Genomic DNA, 10,663 nt, shown 5'->3' with positions numbered 1-10,663 from the left:
CTGCAAGTATGGCTTCTTCGGTATTTATATCACTGCATTTTTATTGCAAATATCTGCTTTAAAAATCCCAGAGTCATTATCCCCTACCAACCATCGCCACGTGCTAACTTAATTTCAACAGAAACATTTCAGTAGATTTTTATCACACACTTTCTATTATTTACACAGCTTAATAAGTCTGCAGAAATTCAACTATTATATGCCAGCATTGTTGTTTTTAAGACTCCCCAGTAGTATGCAATTTTTCATACACAGAAGCCTTAAAAAGAAAGCATGAGAAGATGATATCATAGAAGGCAACTTCTCATCTCTTTATGCCAGTGAGGGGGATCCTGGGGCCAGCCAGATATTGTTGGACTCAAACTCCCATCAGTCCCAGTCAGTACACCCAATGGTCAGGGATGATGGGAGTTGTAGTCTAACAACATCTGAAGTGCCACTGATTCATCAGCACTTGTTCATGCCACGGTGACATAAACTATCTTCCAACCGTATTTATTTTCATCTTTGTCTACAATTACAGCCATTTTTTTAAAAAAAAAAAATCTATGTAAAATGATTCCCCCACATTCCGGATACACTGATCAATTGTCACCTGAATTGTCCCACCAGCCCTTGGCAGACCCAGCACCAAACTAGACACATTGATTGCAATCACATAATTAACATCCCATCAAGTTCAGCCTTCAGCAACACCTCACATTTCATGATTTCCCTGCACAGGGGGCCCATTCAAACATACACGTTTGCTACTTGCAAACTCCAGAATCAAGTGATGACTTGCCTGTATGAACAACAACCACCCTGCCCTGTTTCTAATATTGCAGGGGGTTAAAGGGGGGTAAAGGACCTCCAGAATTGGCCTCCACAGTCACTTACAGACTCATGTTAAAACCATGTTTATGGAAGACAATCGTACTCAGCTACAAGTGATCTCCAAAGAAGAAGAAGAAAGGACCTCTGGACTGTTAAGTGCAGTCAAAGGCAACTATGGGGCTGCGGTGCTCATCTCACTTTCAGACTGAGGGAGCTGATGTTTGTCCACAGACATCTTTCCAGATCAAGTGGCCAGCATGACTAAACAGCTTCTGGCACAAACGGAACACCGTGACGGAAACCAGAACTCACGGAAATGCCATTTAACTTCCCACCACAGCATTTATCTACTTGTACCTGACGTGATTTCGAACTGCTAGGTCGGCAGGAGCTGGGACAGAGCAACAGGAGCTCACCCCATTGTGGGGATTCAAACCACCGACCTTCTGATTGACAGGCCCATGTATTATTGCAGGGGGGAAGGCAGGGTATAAATAAATACAAAATAATAATAATAATTTTTAGCATCGGGTCTCCTTTCGAGCTGTCTAGGTTTGTCATTGCTTTCTCCCAAGAAGCAGGCATCTTTTAATTTCGTGACTTTCGAAATTAAAAGATGCCTGCTTCTTGGGAGAAAAGCAATGAAAAACCTAGACAGCATCTTTAAAAGCAGAGACATCACCTTGCCAACAAAGGTCCGTATAGTTAAAGCTATGGTTTTCCCAGTAGTGATATATGGAAGTGAAAGCTGGACCATAAAAAAGGCTGAACCAAAGAATTGATGCTTTCCAATTATGGTGCTGGAGGAGACTCTTGAGAGTCCCATGGACTGCAAGATGATCAAACCTCTCCATTCTTAAGGAAATCAGCCCTGAGTGCTCACTGGAAGGACAGATCCTGAAACTGAGACTCCAATACTTTGGCCACCTCATGAGAAGAGAAGACTCCCTGGAAAAGACCCTGATGTTGGGAAAGATGGAGGGCACAAGGAGAAGAGGACGACAGAGGACGAGATGGTTGGACAGTGTTCTCGAAGCTACCAGCATGAGTTTGATCAAACTGCAGGAGGCAGTGGAAGACAGGAGTGCCTGGCGTGCTCTGGTCCATGGGGTCAGGAAGAGTCGGACACGACTAAACGACTAAACAACAACTCCTTTTGAGCAAGACAAGTACCCCGGTCATCAATGCAATATTATCCCAATGGGAAAATATTCATATCATTTATATCTCACCTTTCCTCCATTGAGATCAAGGTGACATGCATGCAGGCATCTCACACTGCCCTCCCCACATTTTATCCTTGGGATAAAGTATGGGGTATGTTAGACTGAGAGATAACAACTAGCTGAAGGCCACTCAGCATCTTTCATGGCTGAGTAGGGATTCAAACCTGGATCTCCCCAGTCGTAGTCCAACACTCTAAACACTACAACACCCTGACACAGTTGCCCTGTGGGGCTGATGACCATCAATTGTTGGGTAAACAAGTGATGATGGCCAACCGTGTATGAGAATCATCCCATTGCAATTTTATGCAACAGATCACACACCATGTTCAATGTGTTCTTTTGGGTTATGAATCTGTGGTCAGTGACAAACAAACAGGTGCACAGACAGCCCCAGATACAGCTGCAGACTAGCCAATCAAAGGCAACGCAAAGGATGGAGTCCACAGAACTAACAACTGCAGGACGGAAGAAGCAGAAATTCCATGACAGGCAAAGGTGAAAGGTCGTTTTAAGGCAGCCATGGAAAGAAGATTGATTGCTGAGGACTCTAATCTTACAAACCAGAGCATCTCAATTTGAGGCCAGGGGGATCTAACAAATATGGATTTGATGTACATTAACTGGGCTTTGACATCTGTTTAATAACAAATGTCACAAGAATTTTACGAGCACCCACGGTTCTCAAAAGCGAACCGCAGAAAGGGGATGAGAGGGAACAAATTAATAATTTCATTGCTACTCATTGTGTAAAAATCACAGGGCAATCAATGAAAGCTGTATTTACTATTACTTTCTGAAACACTAGACCTTTTCCATGGTGTTTATTAATACAGCTTTCCAGTTTAAAGTCCTGAAGCTCATTCCACAGCTCAACTGCAATCTGGAATTCATAGAGACTATTTTACATATGAGTGATTCAGAACATATGCTGGATGAGGGAGAATCACAAATGAATGCACTTGTGTGATTAACAAACTGGCCACCTGGCCAAACTGCTCATCCATATACAGAAATCTTACTAAACAGAAGTCAGAAACAGCAGACGTTTCTGAATTAAGGCTTAAAAGATCTTCTGTTTCTGAAATCATCTCCCTAGAGTCTAGGAGACCATAAGATTATACACTCTCTATTCTTTAGTATAATCTTCTGCAGTATGGCAGCATGCCACGGTTTTCTATTAAAGCATGTTTATTTTTAATAGGGAAAAATTGATTGTGGCACAAGGACATTTCTAGGTTGGATTTTGAAAACATGACAACTTCCTATTCCAGAATGTGACAGTCTTTCAAAAACTTCAGTGTTTATCTTAAACTTAAAGTGGCTTTGGAGTCTCCTTCCAAATTTTCATAAAGACAGGGAGCGTGTTTTCTACAGACCATTCCAAAAATATTTGACAATGTTAACAAACTGTCGTTTTTGTACTGAGAGGGTCTGCTCTGGACTGGCACAACTCTAAGTGCAATTGTGCCACAGTTTGTTTCACAGTTAGCATCACAGTACCTCACAACAATGTCTCAGGAATATGACTGTGTGTGGCAAGAGTTAAGATCTACCTGTGAGAGAGGACTTTGCATTTTCCCTTCTGTTTTTTCTGTTTCTATTTTGGTTTAGATCAGTTTCTTTTTTCATTGTAACATGGTATGAAAAGTCTTAATAAAACTTCCCAGCCAAAAGGGAATACAACGACATGTGCAAGTCTGTGTTGCTTCACAACCTTGGAGTAAGTGTTGGTGCTGACCTTTAAAGCCCTAAGCGGCCTCGGCCCAGTATACCTGAAGGAGCGTCTCCACCCCCATCATTCAGGCCAGACACTGAGGCCCAGCACCAAGGGCCTTCTGGCAGTTCCCTGTTTAGGGAAGTTTTTAATGTTTGATCTTTTATTGTGTTTTTAATGTTCCGTTGGGAGCTGGCCAGAGTGGCTGGGGAAACCCAGCCAGATGGGCTGGGTATAAATATTATTATTATTATTATTATTATTATTATTATTATTATTATTATTATTATTATTATTATTATTATATTGCAAAAGTGTACATGGGGTCCATCCAGACACAATTAGCAGCACCCAACTGCTCTTCTGCTGTGTGTTGGAAGTCTATACCAAGACTACATTCAAGCTTCTCAGGCTGCTTCCTGACCAATGTTTAGTGTGGAATAGGTGCTGTTCATGCATGCAGACATTCCCAAGAGTCATAGAATCACAGAATCTTGGAGTTGGAAGGGACCCAAGGGTCATCTAGTCCAACCCCCTGCAAGGCAGGTATCTCAGCTAAAGCATCCATGACAAATGGCCATCTAACCTTTGCTTAAAAACCTCCAAAGAAGGAGAGCCCACCACCTCTCGTAGGAGTCTGTTCCACAGCTGAACAACTCTGACCGTCAGAAAGTTTTTCTGAATGTTTATTCGGAACCTCATTTCTTGTAACTTGAAGCCTTTGGTCCTACCCTCCAGAGCAGGAGAAAACAAGCCTGCTCCCTCCTCCATGTGACAGCCCTTAAGATATCTGAAGATGGCTATCATAACTCCTCTCAGTCTCCTCTTCTCTAGGCTAAACATGCCCAGCTCCTTCAAGCGTTCCTCATAAGGCTTATTTTCAGACCCTTGATCATCTTGGTCTCCCTCCTGTGCACACATTCCAGCTTGCCAACATCCTTTTTAAATTGTGGTGCCCAGAATTTCAAATGTTCCAGCTTTGGTCAGACTAAGGCACAATAGAGTACTATTACTTCCCTTGATCTGGACACTATACTTCTGTTGATGCAACCTAGAATAGCATTAGCTTTTTCTGATGCTGTTGACACTGTTTAAGAACTTATCTTATTCCCAGCATAACTTCATTGCCAACCCCAAATGTATTGCTTTGCTTTCCTTTGGACCACATCAGTGACCACATCTTGTCATCTGGGCAGCCCAGGACCTCCATACACACTGCCCAGGCTTGCACCCCAGAGAAGTAGCTTCAGTGCTGCAAATGAAGCAAAAAAAACATGGGAGGCAGCAATTGTCTGCAGCCATAACAGGCGCTGTAACTTTCCAATGGCTTGACGTCACCCCTCCATTCTCTCCCGAGACAGACGGATGCCAATTATTATATTTGGGGGTGGGGCAGAGGGAGTGTGAAACAAGCATGAATCCAACACTTTGTCACATTAGAATCAACCGTTTCCTAAAAGCCAGTCTTACTTTTATACCTGCCTACCATGCAGATCAAATAGTGACCAGAGCAAACTGCATGGGATCCTCTTTAACAAGGGTCCTGGTTGCGCACGGGCCCCTGAGACAACCCCTGCAGGGCATGGCCCAGGCCTTGTCTGTATGGCCCCACAATCACACCAGGTCGTTTGAGCCAATCAGTGCAGGTGGTGTGATTGGTGGGGGCCTATAACAGCAGCAGTGTGGCGTGGTTGAGGCACTTGCTTTATGCTGCCTTCCCGTCCCTATTTGTAGGTGTTGCTGCTTTGGCCTTGCTTTGGATATTAGTTGGTCACCTGTTTTGGAACAGGGGCTGGGTAGGAATTTTTCCATTTGGCAAATTGGCAGTGGCCACTTGGTTTTCGCCTACCCCCTTAGCAATCGTCACAACTTTGTAAGGTTTGGCGGTTAGGGATTGGCTTATTGAAGTGTGTGGGAGGGGAGATGCGGCCATCACCTGCCCCTCCATGAATAAGGGTATTACGGTAAAGGAATCTGGGGGTCCTGGACCTCGTCCGAAGTCTGCTTGAGGGCTAGGGCCATGCCAGGACCACAGGAACCCCGGGGTGAGCTTCGGTTGATCTTCATCAATGTTGCTCCCTCGTTTGGTGTTTACCCTTTCAGACTACCAGCCAGAGAGGCAGGAGTCAGTTATAGTCTATTGCCAATGACTAAGCCAACACCACTCACTTTGTTGTAATCAATAAAGTTGTGGCCTAAATTTTGCCCATTAACTTAAACCAAAATTACGTGTCAGTGTGAAGTTATTTACTTGGGGGCCTCGGGGCACAAATGTTGGGACTGACTGAGAGCAATGGATCCCCTGGAACCGCCCCCCCCCCAAAAAAAAAAAAAAACCCCACCAGAATTAAGCACCTTACTGACTGGTGGTCAAGATGGGGCATATCAAATAGTGTCCTCATGCTGCTTTTATCTCTCTCACATACAAAACTTCCCTTTCCAGTAGTCTGTTTGCTTCCCTTTTCCGTTCTTGTTTATCCCCCACCCAGCTTTCCAGAATTAATTGCTGCCTTTGCAGTTAAAGATTTGAATGAAGGAGAAGGTGCTTTAATTGAATTCTGGAGAGATTACACACCATTAGTTTCAGGCTACCTTGCGAAATAACAGAATCAAGGTCTTAACATCAAATTACAGCGTGTTTGGAGTACACAAAAAGCCACTATACAAGCCAATTTGTCTGGTAAAATACAGTGCATCAATAAGATCTAATTGGCGCTCGTGACTCAGATTAATTGGCTGCGGTATCTTGAAGCTAGCGTGATGGATTTATTTTAATTACGGATGCAGCTTAAGCTATTCTCTGTGTGTGTGTGTGTGTGTTTGTACGCATGCATAGCTCTTATTCTTATTCTTTAGGTTTCTACCAGCCTTAAGTATTGGCACACGATACACTATGAAAGCCAGACAATGGAAACATAAAGAGGAACCTCTGCATACCCTCCAACATTCCTCCGATGAAAAGAGGGACACTTCCAGCTCCCCCAACTGATCAGTGGCGTAGCTTGGGGGGTGCAGGGGGGGCCGGCCGCACCGGGCGCAACATCTGGGGGTTAGGGTTAGGGGGCGCAAATCCATGGGTTAGGGGGTGCAAATTACTTGCCTTGCCCCGGGTGCTGACAACCCACGCTACGCCACTGCAACTGATCCACCTTCAATTCTCATTTTTTGTCCCTCCAACATCTCTATCCAAAGCGCAACATAAGGTGGAGATGGAGTTTAGCCTACATGTTTAATGACTTTGTGGAAAGACATCAAGTAAGCTGCATGTAACCCAGTACCTCAAAATGGCAAATTACAAAGGTATGTGTCAACTGGCATGTTAGTTTTACTGCTACCAAACCTCACAAGGAAAACAGTTACAAACCGAAATGTTTGCTAGAGAGCAATGGGCATAAGTTTCTATGCATACTATTGAAACCACATTATATTGTTTTGCTCAAAATTAACTGTAAAAATGAAGATGCTTTACTGAAAGAAACAGAATCTTAAAAACAAGCAGTTGTGCATATACTCATTCCCCTGGTATCACATGAAAAGTTCTGAAATTTGGCTCAATAGGCCTAGGTGAATCTTCCCTATCTAGTAAAACTGTAACTTTTCAAGTAAAGGCTAGGTTAATTTGCATAGTCTATTACATGACAAAGTCCAAGGTTGATACTTACTAGGGAAAATGAAAATGCCGGTTTTTATTAAAGTATTCCAATCCAATAAAATGATTTGAAAACATTAACGTCTACAGTTATGACATGAGTCATATTTCTTTGACTTCAGAAATATGGAGTGATGTACCTTACAGCTATTTAACCAATAAGCTTTGAGGTCACTTTGACAGTTCAGTTGCCAAAAGGCCAAAAATTACATTCTTGGTAATCATTTAGTATCGGCCTCGTAATCATTGATGGGCGTAGATGTGGTAAATCTGGGTTTCGGAACACTTTTTTCATAACACCAAGATGATGTGGTTGTCTGTTAAAAAAACTTGAAATGTGCTCAAAGACAGTTAGATGGCAGCATAGGGCAAATCCGCTTATCACACAAATTGTGATTACAATCATGGCAAAATGAAACTACGGTTGCATTTCTTCTAGCACACAAAGCCAAGATGGAACTCGAGTTGTCCCAGAGTTTTCCCACTCTCTGGGACTCTGCACGGAATGACAATATTTCTTTGTTGAAACTCTAGGCAGAGACAGAGGACAGTGCAGCTTCTTATGACATATGACCTCTTAAGCCAAGTGGGCTGAAGCCACTACACAAGCTTCCTAGCAAGTGGGAAACTGTTGCTTAACTGGGAGGATGAGGCAGCAGACAGGTTGGTGTGGTGCAAACACGCGGCAGGAGCTCGAGATCGGCTCCACCAGTGCATTTTCACTGTGCTGACCTCCCTGCCTTTTCACCTGTATCCTTCCTGGTAGCAACAGTGCCCCATCTGCTGGAAAGCTAGTTGTAGCAGCTCCCCAAACGCACACACACAACTGACAAGCCAATTCTGGTCCCAGCATTCTTAGTTCCTGCCTGTGTTTTCAGTTTGCTTGCAGAAGTCAACAGAGAAGCCAGTTTGCACCACGATACTCCTGGTTTCTCTTCCACCCTCTTCCCATTCCCTCCCCCCCCCAAAAAAAATAGCTTCAGAAGATCTCCCAACCCTCTGGAGAATATTGTGGGGTAGGAAGTGGTTGTAGGGAAAACAGAGGAAGAATAAACCTTAACTTAACTCCAGGTAAGGGACGCGGGTGGCGCTGTGGATTAAACCACAGAGCCTAGGACTTGCCGATCAGAAGGTCGGCGGTTCGAATCCCCATGACGGGGTGAGCTCCCGTTGCTCTGTCCCTGCTCCTGCCAACCTAGCAGTTCGAAAGCATGTCAAAGTGCAAGTAGATAAATAGGTACCGCTCTGGCAGGAAGGTAAATGGCGTTTCCGTGTGCTGCTCTGGTTCACCAGAAGTGGCTTAGTCATGCTGGCCACATGACCCAGAAGCTGTACACCGGCTCCCTTGGCCAGTAAAGCAAGATGAGTGCCGCAACCCCAGAGTCGGTCATGACTGGACCTAATGGTCAGGGGTCCCTTTACCTTTACCTAACTCCAGGTAAATTTAAAGGCTGCTTACTCTTAAGAGGGCCTTCTCAGTGGCTGCTCCCAGACTCTGGAAATCCCTCTCTGCAAAAGCTAGAATGCCTCCCTCCTTGTTGGTCCTTCCACTGGCAGGTGAAGACTTTCTTGTTCCAACAGGCATTTGGGAATTGACCGCTTTTAATGAAAAAGCTGGTGTCGTGCTGTGTTTCTTGTAATGTTATGTTTTAAAAAGAATTTATGCGTGTATCTGGTTTTAATTCTATCTGTGTTTGATTTTTCTATGTTTTTAGCAGTTCTTTTATTTGCCTTGAGTCCTGTCAGGGGAAAAGAGGGGGTATAAATACAGTGGTACCTCAGGTTAAGTACTTAATTCGTTCCGGAGGTCCGTACTTAACCTGAAACTGTTCTTAACCTGAAGCACCACTTTAGCTAATGGGGCCTCCTGCTGCTGCCGCGCCGCCGAAGCACAATTTCTGTTCTCATCCTGAAGCAAAGTTCTTAACCTGAAGCAATATTTCTGGGTTAGCGGAGTCTGTAACCTGAAGCGTATGTAACCTGAAGCGTATGTAATCCGAGGTACCACTGTAAATATAAATGAAGAAGAGGAAGAAGAAGAAGAGGAAGAAGAAGAAGTTGCTTAACTAGAATTTTCATTAACTGTTCCTATGGTTCCATGTTACACATATTAATGAGCTTTGCCATGTGGAATCTCAGTAAGACCTTCTTCAGAGAAAATTGTTCAACAGCTGGGTGGACACTACAAGCTTATTATTTTGCTTATGAAGGTGCTATTATCCCCAGATCCCTCTCTCTGCTTTTGCCTAGCTGTAGAGCAATTTCACTTGCAGACCCACCTTTAGGTTTGAATTATAGTATGTGTTGCAGCAACCTCTGTATTAACCATTGCCCTACAGATACCCATCGTCTTTGCCAGCAAAGTTATCTGAGGGCAGCAGCATATTCGTTACAGATAAGACTGTAATTACATAACTATATATTTTATTTAATTATCTTCTAATAAGACTCTCATTTTTGTTAAGTGAAAAAGTCAGCTTTGCAAACTTAGGCAACAGATATTCTTCAAAATAACTGCATTTCAACTCACAGCAGCCAATGTTCAAGATCACAAACAGCCTTGAAGTCAGAAAACATTACCCTTGCATTCTTTTGTCTGCTAATCTTCTGCAATATTTCCACTATCAATTCCGTAGAGACTTGCTGTTCCTCTTCGCAATTCACTTCTTCTTATAAAATTATTTAACTTTTACACCTGCCATCTGACAAAGATGTCTCCATAACAGCACCTCCACCTTTAAGCAATTGCTTTATTTCATAAAACACCCATGCTAACTTGATAGCTTTTTTGCTTGGATGCCAAGAGAAAACGTTTTTATCAATTCAGCACTCAGTCTATTCTTGCGAAGCAATTGTGATCTTTTCCCCACCCGCCCAAAAAAACTTCACTGCAACCATTTTTTAGCCTAACAAGCATCTTATCCTCTAAATAAAAGATAGGGAAAGATCCACTGTGCATTTTTACAACGATCAAGGAAGGCATTGCATGCTTTGGACAAGCACAAAACACTGCTTTATTAATACTAATTATTCGTAGTTATATGAACCGTGCAGTGGAACACCTGGTCGTAACAGCAAAAATAAAAATGTTCCACAGTTCTACAAAGCTGTCTGTTCTCCTCCCAAACTGCTTTTCCAGAGAGATCCTGCCTGAAACATGGGAGGCTACTGGGTTTGGCAAATCTGTAATTCCTTTAAAAAAAAAAAAAATCATCATCTCCCAATAGAAGTGGATGGTTGTTTCCTGAATTCCCT

This window comes from Podarcis bocagei (assembly GCF_964188305.1).
Source record: "Podarcis bocagei genome assembly, chromosome: 6".
In the NCBI taxonomy this organism is placed as follows: domain Eukaryota; kingdom Metazoa; phylum Chordata; class Lepidosauria; order Squamata; family Lacertidae; genus Podarcis; species Podarcis bocagei.
The sequence above is the reverse complement of the archived record's forward strand: the minus strand, read 5'-3'. Positions refer to the sequence as shown.